Source organism: Rousettus aegyptiacus, unplaced genomic scaffold, assembly GCF_014176215.1.
Source record: "Rousettus aegyptiacus isolate mRouAeg1 unplaced genomic scaffold, mRouAeg1.p scaffold_m13_p_11, whole genome shotgun sequence".
In the NCBI taxonomy this organism is placed as follows: Eukaryota; Metazoa; Chordata; class Mammalia; order Chiroptera; family Pteropodidae; genus Rousettus; species Rousettus aegyptiacus.
In genome coordinates this window covers 81,867,026-81,879,828 of record NW_023416286.1, presented here as the reverse complement: position 1 = coordinate 81,879,828, position 12,803 = coordinate 81,867,026, and the positions used below count along the sequence as shown (strand labels likewise).

The following is a 12,803-nucleotide window of genomic DNA, read 5'->3' as shown; positions in this document are numbered from 1 at the left end:
AATTTATTTGTAAAATTGGCTGCCTATTCTGTATAGGCTAACATGAGCATTTTCTGGTTCTCTTATAGGTGTATCAGGTAAGTAAGTATATCAGCCTTCCTTTTTTCTATTTTTATAATTTCCCGTCTTTCTCTCATCTTTCCAGTTTTATATCCACTTCTCATCATGAAGTCAAATGACATGACCTGTTCAACACATTTTATTGACTCTGCTATATATAAAAGAGTGATAATAACTAACGAAATAAATATGTGTAAGACGAGATCTTTCTCCCTGAAAAATCTTACAGATTAGAATGGCAGATAACTTTGAGGATGCGAGGAAGGAAGCTATTTCCAGGTTTTAAACTTATACAATTTTAGAGGTGCCCTTTAAGATAAATGTTACAGGATACAAGTAAAAAATCACGTATGGGCACTTTAAAGGGGCCTATGCAAGTGAAAGGTTCAGAGTCCTAAGTTTCTTTTGTGTTATGGCAAACCCGCTGCTGTTACTGAGCTTTATAATAGTGATATATACAGCGTGCTATGGAAATGCTGTTGATCAGATTGCTTTCTCATATGCTGTTACCATCTCATTAAATGCTAGGGAGAGAAGCCTATTAATTCTGCCACCTGTGAGAGTCAATTGAGATTTCATTAAAGTAAAATCTGAGCTAAGGCTGGCAAATGAGAAGCAGTTCACCAATTAGAATAGGTGGGAAGGAAAATCTTTCAGACAGAGAGACACACACAAACAAATGACAAAGAGAGAAGAATGTGTGCCTTTTAAAGAAGATGCAATTCTATGCAGCATGCTGTATCATGAACACATGAGAAAAATAGAAAAAAAAATATATAGGGACTGGACATTAGATTGTTATCAGATACAGAAGGTTTTGGTTCTTGTTTGCCATGATAAGTACAATTGCTATATATTTTAAAGCAGTAAAATGTTTAACTGAGAAGTCATAGCTCATTTTTCTTGACATCTCTAGTTAAAATTATGTCATTCACCATAGTTTTTGAGTAAAATTTATACATCATATTAGTGTGCCAGGTAAATCATTTATTGTTAATATAGTTGTGATGGAATATAGGAAAAATTAAAACTAGCATTTAAAATTCATATTAGTTTATATATTTAAAATAGAGCATGTAGAGAACATTATTTAAGTAACTAGATATCATTAAGTCACTATAAAAATATTTATATTGCCATCTAATTTCTTCCTGCTAATATATGTTCTTTTGTTTGCTCTGGGGAAAATGGTCAGGCTAATGACACTTAGAATGATGACAGAGTCATCTGTCAGCCTTTTCTGTAATTCTCTCCAGGCCCTGGCAGACAAATACGTTTTTGCATGCTATAAAAAATTAAGTACCAAAACAATATAAAAATAACTTTAAAGGTCTGATAAAATAGGCTAAAGCAAGGACACTGAAAGTTAATGGTTCCCTTTCTGCCTAAACTTGCCTTATTCAATTTCACAGATTATATAAAATGTAATAATTCTTAAAAACCTGCAGAGGGCAAAGAGAGACAAGATCTTAAAAAAAAAAAGATATAAATTATGGTCTAAATGTGATTGTAAATCATCTACATGACTTCAAATATATTTGTTTTATCATTTAGGATGATTTTTGCTGAAAGTAACAAAATCCAACATAAATTGTCTTAAATTATAAGAAGAGTTGTGACAAGGTGTGGTTCAATCCTGGCTTTTGTTTTATTTGTGGTCCAGTGATTGTGCATGACATTTCTTTTTTAAATCAGTTTATTTAAACTGAAAAAAAAAAAAAAAAAAACAGTCATTCATTTCTCCTTTCAGCAATATTCTACCTCTAGCAGCCAGCAATCTGTTCTCCGCATCTATGAGTTTGGTTTACTTATTATATTCTTTAATTTTTTTAGATTCCACATGTAAGAGAGGTTATCAGTATTTTTATTTCTCTGTCTGACTTATTTTACTTAGAATGTTGTCGCAAAGGGCAAGATTTCATTCTTTCTTATGGCCGAATAATATTTATATATTCATAAATATTTATGTATTTTTCTTCTCAAATTTTCTTTATCAATTCATTCATCAATGGACTTAACTGTATCTATATCTTGGCTCTTGTAAATAATTAACATGGGGGTGCTTATCTTTTTGAGTTAGTGTTTTCATTTTCCTTGGATAAATACCCAGAAGTGAAATTACTGGATCATATGATAGTTCCATTTTTAATTTTTTGAGGAAACTCCATACTGTTTCCCATAGTAGCGGGACCAATTTACATTGCCACCAATATAGTGCATAAGGGTTTCCTTTTCTCTACGTTCTTGCCAACACTTGTTATTTATTTATTTTTTGTCTTTTTGATAATAGTCATCCTATCAAGCATCAAGTGATAGATATCTCATTGTGGTTTTGATTTGCATTTCTCTGATAATTGATGATGTAGAGCATCTTTTCTGTATCTATTGGCCATCTATCTGTCTTTTTTGGGGAAAAAAATGTCTATTTGAATCCCATTCTCATTTTTTAACTGAATTTGTTTCGCTGTGCTGTGTGAGTTCTTTATATATTTTGGCTATTAATCCATTATCAGATATATGATTTGCAAATATATTTTCCCATTCAGTAGGTCATCTTTTCATTTTGTTGATGTTTTCATTTGCTGTGCAGAAGCTCTTTAGTTTGGTGAAATCCCACTTGTTTATTTTTGCTTTTGCTGCTTTTACTTTTAGTATTAGGTTTTAAAAATCATTTCCACATTCAGGGGGCTTACCACCTACCTGTGTTTTCTACTAGGATTTTTTATGATCTTGTTAACAGAAAATGGGTATGCAAGACCAAGAAATGCATATCCAAGTCCCTCAGGAACTTTTACCCGGGTGCAAGAAACGTATGTCAATGTAGTCACAAGGTTATTTAACAGGAAATAAACTACATATCTACTGCTAGGAACTGAAGATTTGTGTGAAATCTTAAATTTATAGGGAGAAAGAAAGGGTAAAAAAGCATGTAGTTTCCCTGACTTCTGCTCTTAATTCCTGAACTTTGGTGGCCTGGGCTCCCTTGGGATTTGGTTACCCCATCACTGGGGAGCGTTTATATAATGGCTGATTTTGCTGTGCAGGATAATTCCCTTCCTGTTTATTATTATTTTGTAGCACACATGAGGACCCTTTACCTCCTCACTCTCTTTTCTCTGGGTAAATACAATGAATAAATATTTATTGGTATGGACAAAATGAAAACAATACTTCAAGTTAATGTAATGGGTTCAACACTTCTGGTTCTCATACTTGTCCCGAGATAGTCCATTATTTTCAGTGTTCTCAGCAAGAATGATCAAATGATTTTGTGTATGTCCTGTACTTAGCCAATGCTCTTGCTTAATGGGATGCGAAGTATTTATTCATTAAAATAAGCTCTGCCTTCTCTTTTTCAGCTGGGGATGTGGTTAACTTTCCATAGGGTACATGAGATATGTGAAGAAGAGGGGTTTCTGAACAAAAAACTGGACACTATTAGGATAATACAAAAGGGAAATTAATCCTGGGTAGACAATTAATTATGTTAACTGCCACTGCACATAATGAAATGCCACTTCCTTATCTCAAGTACTCATAATTTTTCTCCTGGAATTTTGTGATGGCTTTGAATTGGTCTTCCTTTTAATTTATTTTGTCCACAAACTCCAAACCATATTTATAATGTGCTCTTCATAGCACAAATCTGATTTAATATCTCAAAGTGTTTTAGAATACCTTAGAATCTCGGCAAAAGCGTAAGTTCCATGGAATGGGCATCCGAGTTTTTCACGTGACTTACTCAAGAGCTTCTTGTTCCTTTACACTGTGCTGCAGAATTAACATTACAAAACTGTGCACTATATATATTTTTAGACTTCTTCTGTTTCACTACATTTGCATGCCTTTTTGCTGTAATGTCTGTGAGTATGATTTCACCTTGTCCTGAACTTTCCATTCTCCAATAATCACAACTAGCTTATATACGTCCTCGTTCAGGAAGACTTCCTCAAAGCTGCAGGGCCCGTCAGACTTCTGTACAGCTGTAGAACCCATACATCTTAGAACATTATACGAAAAGATTTATTTATGTGTTTTCATGTGAGGGGCTTTATGGAAGGATCTGTTTATTACTGTGAGCACAGCTGCTGACACATAGCTGCACTTAATAAATATTTGCAAAATGAAACTAGAATATATTATACTGATAATAGCCTCATGTGCTAGCACATTGGTTCTCATTTCCCATGATCCAATTTTACCTGATTTATTTTATGTCTTTAAAATATATTATCATTTTTTATTTCTTTTTTTCTGGAATTACCTTCCCATTTTACCTAGTTAATTCTAATTCACTCTTAAGAATCTCGCTTAAAGGTATCACTGTTTGCCAGGCAGGTGTTCATAACTCACATGTCCATGTTAAATGTGTCTGTTACACACTAAGAGAGTAGCCTGATCTTCCTCTGCTAACACTGAAATTGAATGCATAAGGAATTACTCAGTGCCTTTCTTTCTTCATCCACTGTGAGATCTATGAGATCAGGGACATTATGAATCTATTTACCTTTATATTATATAACCTTGTATAGAGCCTAAAATATAATAAATGGACATTTAATAAATGTTTATAAATGTCATTATAGTATGAATCTTTATGTTTTTAAATCTAGACTAGTTTTCTCCTTAATTGGCACACTCAATTCCGCTAAATATCAAACTTTGAAAATTCAAGATAATTCCATTACTTATGGTTAATGACTTCTGTTTGTAATAAATTTGGTGATTTTAGGCATCCAGAAATGTGTGAGTTTCCTTCTCTCTTCACTGAGGGGAACTCAGGTGATAGAAACATTTTACTGCTTGTTTTTATACCCTGTTTTGCTACACCTTCTGTCCAGACTCATGTCCGCCTTGATATTCTGAGAAGCTGACTGCTCCAAGAAATATAGAAAAGAAGTAGGAAGAAATATCTTCTGTTCTTGGGTCCCTAAATTTATCTTAAGTTCTCTGTCATATCTAATTCCTTTTTCCATTACTGTGACAATCTTTGTTAGGTACCATTAGCATTTTAATATAACTCAATTTCATTCTTTCACTTGCTGTCGGAATTATCCTTATGTTACCACAAATTCTTTCACATGCGAAAGCCACACTCTGAGTCCCTCAGACTTTCTGGTTCTTGATATTCAAAGTCAATGTTGGATTCCAAAGTACCTCTAACACCATAGTTTTTTTTAATCAGTATTTTTTTCATTGTCGTAGGTTTAAATATCTATTCAGACCTCATTTGAACCTTTCTATCCTGTTTCCAAAACTTTTGATTAAAATATGAATCAAAAGGTATTCTGCCTGCTTGAATAGTTAGGAAAGAAATAGAAAGGACTCCTCAGGCAATAACTTAATAATATTATTTGCTTCAAAATGGAATTTTTTACTTACAATTTATACCAGAAAACACAAACACACAAACAAAAACAAATAAAAATATAGACTCTATTCAAACAAAAGTCTCGTTGCAGCAAGAAGGAGCAGAAATGGAGCAGAAATTCAAACCCTAGTTGGAGAAATTATCCTTAAATTATCCATAAAAAATGAGGACCACAGACAACTTTAATGTCAATTTTTATATTGCTTGTTCCCAGACCTCTCCCCTGAGTTGAATATCTGTATATTTATTCCACCAAATACTTCCTGGGCATTTCCAAACATATATATCACAAATGTCTCAAGTCAACATTTTCAAAATGGAACAAATGGTCTTTAACTTTGAACTGATTATCCACTGATTTTATTCTCAATGAATGGAATCTCATTTGTCTGTTCTGCTAATCGTTCCTGACCCAAAACTTGTTCGAGTATTTCTAATCTTAACATGAAAATCACCACCATCAATCACTATAATCGGCACTACATAAAACTTTATTTCCCTCTCTTACAACCAAACTCCTTGATCTTTCTCCTTTTGCTGCCTCACCATCTATTCATTCTTCAATTTCTATTCTTTGACTAAAATCTCACTTTTATCTTTTTTATCAAATTGCATTTTTAAATAAATCAAATATATAATTGTCCAACTTATTCTTTTGATGTCTTTATAGAATTCTATATTACTGAACACTTAGAATGATGGATATAATATAAGAAGAAGATACTAAAATGGCTTTCATTGTCCAAACTGAACATTTTAATGAAGTGGTTCTCAATTGGGAGTGATTTTGACCCCTTTCCCTCATAAGGTGACATTGGCAATATCTGGTTGATTGTCACAACTGGGGGAGATGTCACCAGCATCTGGTAAGTAAAAGCCAGAGATATATGCTGGCCTCTATAGAGTGCAATGCACAGGACAACGTTTTGCAATACGAACATTTCTGGATGAAAAATATCATTAATTCTGAGGTTAAGAAGCTCTGGTCTAGTCAAAGTAGGTAAGGTAGGCTTTGGGGGAAACTTTTTTTGGTTATGCTAACTTTGAGATTACTGATAGACATCCAAGTGGACATGTTTAATATTGGTTGTTTGAATAGATCTGGAACTCAAAAGAGAGTTCATATCTGGAGATGTAGATTTGGAAATTGAGAGCATATAGATGATATGTGAAGATTTCAATGAGATTAATCAATGATAAAATGTGAGCAAACTCACCAACTAATTTGTTACTGCACATAGTGTACTAAGAATGTGTTCAGGTGCCAAGATAATTGATTACTTTAGAACATTCACAGTGGCTGAGCTGGGCTTAATTCAGTTGTAGCCCATGAGCCTATTATCTTGAGGTTAAATAATTTCCCTTTTAACCTAATGGCCCAAAATAAATATTTTTATTTTCTATATATGTTCTATAATACGAAAATGTCCATAAACACTAACAGCGGAAAAGAATGAAAGGCAAGAAAACTAAAGATGGCTGAATATATTAGAATGAAAGAAAGGGGGAGAAAATTAAGAGAAAGGTCAGTTGTGGAAACAAAGAAAGAATATTAAAAAGAAACATTAAAACATATAAGATGTTTAAGATGCTTAAGAGATGCCACTTAGGATAAGAATGTATATGCACTAACTAACTTTAACAAGGATAGAGATGTAAGTGACCCTGAAGAGTGTAGTTCCAATAATGCTTAACGTGGAACGGGATGCCGATTCCACCATATTCTATTTACACACAGAATCTTTCTTCCCATTCTACTGGAAGGGGGAAGTTGATTGCAAATATCCTGCTTTTTCTCTATTTCTCCTCTGTGGTTATTTAATGTAAAGCGAAGTTATTTACTAGATTAGTAGGATTTATGAGACTTTCAGGTTCACTAGACCGCATCTAAAATTCTCAGTATTTTGGGAATTGCAAAATAGGCAATATTTTTTTTCTTTACCTGGTAGTTCACAGTAGAGGGACCAAGACTTTGTTATAATTATTGTTTTTTAGGTATTTATTTATTTTACAGCAGATCTCTAGACTTTGATCATCCCGTATAACTGAAACTTTTTACCCAATGGATAAGAACCTCCCAAACCCTTTCTCCAGAACTTGGTAAACACCATTCTACATTCTGCTTCTAGTGTGTGATTATTTTCCATACCTCATTTGAGTGGCATCATGTAGGTTTTGTCCTTCTGTGATTGGATAATTTCATATGACATAATTTCCTCAATGTTCATCCATGTTATTATATATAACAAGATTTCCTTCCTTTTATAGGGCTAAATAATATTCCTTATATGTATGTATAGACCATGTTTCCTTTATTCATTCATTTGTTGATAGACATTTGAATTGTTTCCATATTTTGGCCATTGTAAATAATGTTGCAATGACCATAGATATCAATTCAAGTAGTGATTTCATTTCCCTTGGGAATGAAAGAGGATTACTGGATCACATAGTAGTTATATTTTTAATTTTTGAAAAATCTCCATGCTGTTTTTCATAATGTTTAAACCAGTATACATTCACACCAACAGTGTACAAAAGTTCTCTTTTCTCTATAACCTTGTTAATGCTTATCTCTTTTCTTTTTGACACTAGGTATCCTAAAGGATGTGATTTGATATCTCATTTTATTTTTAATTCTCTGATGATTCATGATGTTGAGAAATGTTTATTCAAGTACTTTGTCCATTTTTTGATTATTTTTATTTTTTATTAAATTGTAGGTATTCCTTACATATTTTGGAATTAAACCCTTATCAAATAGATGGTTTGCAAATATTTTCTTCCATTCAATGTTTTTTTTTTTTTTTTTAAAGAATTAAAATTAAAACAGCTCTAAAATTCAGATAAAACCAGAAAGGATCCCGGATAGCTAAATCATCTTGAGAAAGAAGAATAAAACTGAAGGCTTCACATTTACTGATTTCAAAATACATTACAAATCTACAGTAATTACAACAGTATGGTAGTTTTATAAAGACAGACATAAACCAGTGGGATAGATTAAAGAGCTCAGAAATACGTCCACACATATATGGTCGATTTTGACAAAGATGCCTAGAATATCCAATGAGGAAAGTTTCTTCAATAAATGATGTTGAGAAAACCGGATATTCATGTAAAAAAGAATAAAATTGGAACCTTATTTTACACCATACACAAAAAAACACAAAATAGATTAGAGACTTAAATGCCACATCTGAAACCATAAAACTTCTAAACGAAAACTCTTAGATAGGGGAAAAACTTCTTGGCATTGGTCTTAACAATGATTTTTTTATATATGATACCAAAAGCATAGCAACAAAAGCAAATCTAGACAAATGGGACAACATCGACATGTTTATTCTGTTTTGTTTTTATTAGTGTTTGAACTTTCTTCTTTAATTCAGGCTTAAGGACTCATCCTTTATTAAAAGTGTTCATAGATCCATGAAGGTGCCTCGGTAAATATATTTATGGACACTCATAGCCTCATCTTTCCCCACAGGTAGATCATAAGAGATAGAGAAAGGCAAGAGACAGGATGATATTATTTTGGATAAGACAGCCCATGAAAAGCCTCTCTGTCTGATACAGTGGAAATTAGGGGAAAAAAAAACCAGAATGGATTTTGCAGGTAGTAGGGGAATTCATTTAGATATTCACTGGAATGATGTTCAAGTAATGCAGATATCCTAAGTAAGAGTCTCCTTGGTGTTTTCCTGTTTTCTTAGGTTAATATGAATAGAAGTAAATAGAGAGGACAACCTGATAGAGTGGAAGAGAACTACATAAAAAAAAAATTAGAGCTTGTAATGAGATCACAGAATGTGAATATAAGTGTTAGAAAGATATAAAAGGAAAAGAATAAGTGAGAATTCTTAGAACATTGACAGTTATCATTTCAGAGATACAAATGTGGAACTGCAGTAACCAGTAGTCACAATGTTGCAAGTATATAGCATTCATATAGTGAAAACACTAATAATTTTGAGAAATCAGATTAAACATTACATACTTATATCTAATCAAAGCCTTTCACTACCAATAAAATAACATTTATTTCATGTTTATATGAGCAAGTTAGCTTTATAGGTTTTATTCCATAAGAAAAAAAATTAAATCTTAGCTTGACATTCCCTGAAGTGTATTTCACAGAAAAGTTGGTTCCATTTCATGCCTGAAACAAGTAAATTAATTTTATAGTCAAAATAATTTTGGCAAGTGCTGTACACTCAACCTCTCTTAGATATTTACAAAACAAGAATACCTGAGGATTTAATAAGTCCTGCAGTAAAGAAATCTCTTTAATTTTTAACTTATTTACCAAATGACCATAGGACTCCCTCTCTGCCATATTAATGACTCAATATACTCTGAACTGCTGTTTCTCAAAGCACTTTTTAAGAATCACTGTTTTAAGCTAAAAAGTATATGTATGTTTATATTTAAATCTCAGATAATTTATTGTTTCCAAATCACGAGATTAAACTTCCTTTCCTGGAAACCATCTCTGAATATAAAGCGTCCATTCAGCTGGTCAGGATGAGCTACCCAACCAGAGGGATGAATGCTGTTTAACCAAATTCCTGTGAAGAAGAGGGCTATGGCTTTCTTGATTGTAGTTTAAATTGCAAAGGTTGCTCTCCTTTACTGGGTTGGATGGATAGCTTCATCAGTGCTTGTGTGGTACTGCTGGGCTGGCATTGGTACCCTTGATTTATTCTAACCTATGAAATTTCAGTGTTATATATAGTCTGAAATAAGGTCTGGATTGAAAGGGCAACACAAAGGCTTGCAATTTCAAATTTCCAGACATTGCTACAATGATAATTCTGAGCCTTTTGTGGAAAACTATGTGGTCTCTGTCATGTTCAAAAGGGCAGAACGCGATTATGAGTATCCCTTCCAAAGAGAGGATTAATTTCCTGGAACAGTGGGGAGCAGTGGTAAGGAATACAGCTTGATCATCTTCATCATGTGGTCCGGGCGAGAACATTCCAACGATCCATGTCAGTGTTTCCTTATTTATTTGGTGTGGCTTCTGCATCTGAGAGCTGTTTCCACGGAGAGAAAAGCAGCCCACTTTTACCACACTTGCCAGCTAAGGCAGGATTCATACAAGCATTTCCTCTTTCCTTTGGAATTTCCCTTCTGCATCTAGTTTATCCCTGGCATCACATGGCATTCATATGAAGAGACTCTTCGTCAAGCATCTGAGCCCCAGGTAGAGGGGTTCCTCAGACAGTAGGCTCAGGGCCAGACTTAGGTGCCATCACAACTGACTTTCTTGAACTGACCACACATACTGCTGGTGTCGCCATGTCCTTGCCCACTGCTGGTTGTGTGGTTACTGGCTCCTGTCTGAACAGTCTGTGCCCCTGCCGAACTGGTGCTGGTTTGGTGGTCATGCTTTGCCAAAGAGTGAAGCCATCTGCATTAATGGGCCAGAAAAAGACGGTCTGCCCTTTAGTAGTCTGTGCTACTGGCTTCCCCTAGACAGAGCTCTTCTGCCGTGTTTGTGTTTGGCTGGCAGTGACGGCTGTCTGCAGCTGCTAAATCTGCTGAGCCTGGTCCTGTTGGCCCTGCACTTGCAAAGTCTGTTTTCCTTTCTCCACCCAGATCTGGATCTAGCTCTACAGATCTAACTATATCGGCTACAAATTTTGTGTCCCAGATACAGAGACTTGCCTGGTGATATGACCTTGTCCATAAGGAACAGTTTAGAAGATGATAGATTGGTCAGTCAAAGTAATTAACAGGCCAGTGATTAACACTAACTTGTACCACTAATGGATGCCCCTGGACATGCTGTTGAATCTAACAATCTGCTCTGTTGAAATATTGCTGTTTATTGCATTCTACTCCATGGTCTAACCAAGTTAGAATCCCATTCACAGAGACCTTCATTCTAGAGATCCTAGAAGACTATGAAGTACACTCCAGAGTGTAGGGGAATTTGTGGCAGGTGAGACTACTCAGGGTCTGGGGACTGAAAACCTGGACCTAAGGGTGAAAGAAAGGGTACAGCTCCACCTAGCAGTAGTATTCTCCAAGGGTCAAGTGGTGACATCCCTGTGTGGAACTGGCCTCTGTAGGCCTTGAACTAGAGGTACTCTCAGGCCCTGGGCCAGGTCTACCAGCTTCTCTACTCAGCTGGTAGACTCAGCTCATCTCCACATATACATACATGGACATGCACAGTGAATTATATTGCTTTCTAATGGAAATGCAGGGATATTTAGGTAAGAATTAAGCACAAAAACTCATCCAAAATGCATAGGAAAAATGATGAAAGCATGGAAAACTGTGACAAGACAAAGTGAGTTATAAAAAAGAGGTAGAATGAACATTCTGGAGATACTAGCAGACTTGAAAACCTTATATAAAAATAAGAGGGCAGAAGATAGAGATATTTGAGCATGATCTTTAATGTGAAAAAGATTTTGACAAGAAAAGTGGGGGATTTATGGGAAACACGGTGTCTTTCAAAAAGCGAAGAACAGTCCAATTTGACAATAGCATCAGTTACCGACAAAGGAGTTGAAATCTTCTAAATTTTATTACTGTATTATTCCTCAGGTTTTTTCTTTCTTTCTCCCTCTCTGCACATTGTATTTGCCTAGTATTGGCATCTCATTGCAACCTTATAAGTCAGCATTTCTGGCCTTGAACTTCTTACTTTGCACTTAGAACTGACATTCACAGCCATGGCTTCGTGAAAAACATAAAAGTTGATAACTCCCCTCCTAAACCAGTCTAAACTCCAGACCATTTTACCAAATGCCTCCTAGATATCTCCCAATGAATGCCTCATAATAATTCTAAAAGCATTATATCCATCATTTCCTCACAAATCTATGTTGCCCTGAGCTCTCTAACTTAATCTATAGCAATAAAATGCTTGAGAGAAACAATAAGGAGGAATCCCTAGGCAACAATAATAATCATATGATGTCATATCCCTAGACAATTTAGACTATCCCTTAGAAATTTTCCACACAGAGGAAATGAGAGTGAGTGATGATAGCAATCCATCCTAAAGATAGTTATTTTGGCAATGGAATTTCGCTGAGATGTGTCTCTGTGAAGCAGAAGAAAAGAGAGATGAAGACTTTCAACTTTAAAGGGAGATATGCCTCTCTCCTTACATAACTTGCAGTGCCCAGTGGAAAATTATAAGAATTATAATATGTCAGCAACAGTAGAGCATTAAACCAAGCAGGGAGCTTTTGCAAGTGCAGACCCTGGCGACTTAACAGCCCACACACCCTGAAGCTATTCCAACGGGCAAGCCCTGTATCTTGTCGGACGTGGTGAGTTTTAAAGTAACCGAGGTTCACATTTAAGGACAACAAGTTTATATTAAAAATAGGAAAGTATTCATAGA

At 34.7% G+C, this 12,803-nt stretch overlaps 1 pseudogene; it reads right to left on the bottom strand.

The window, feature by feature from the left end:
- The window catches only part of LOC118609312, a 51,179-nt pseudogene extending 39,054 nt beyond the window's left edge, over positions 1-12,125 (bottom strand).
- Between the last annotated feature and the right edge of the window lie 678 nt (positions 12,126-12,803).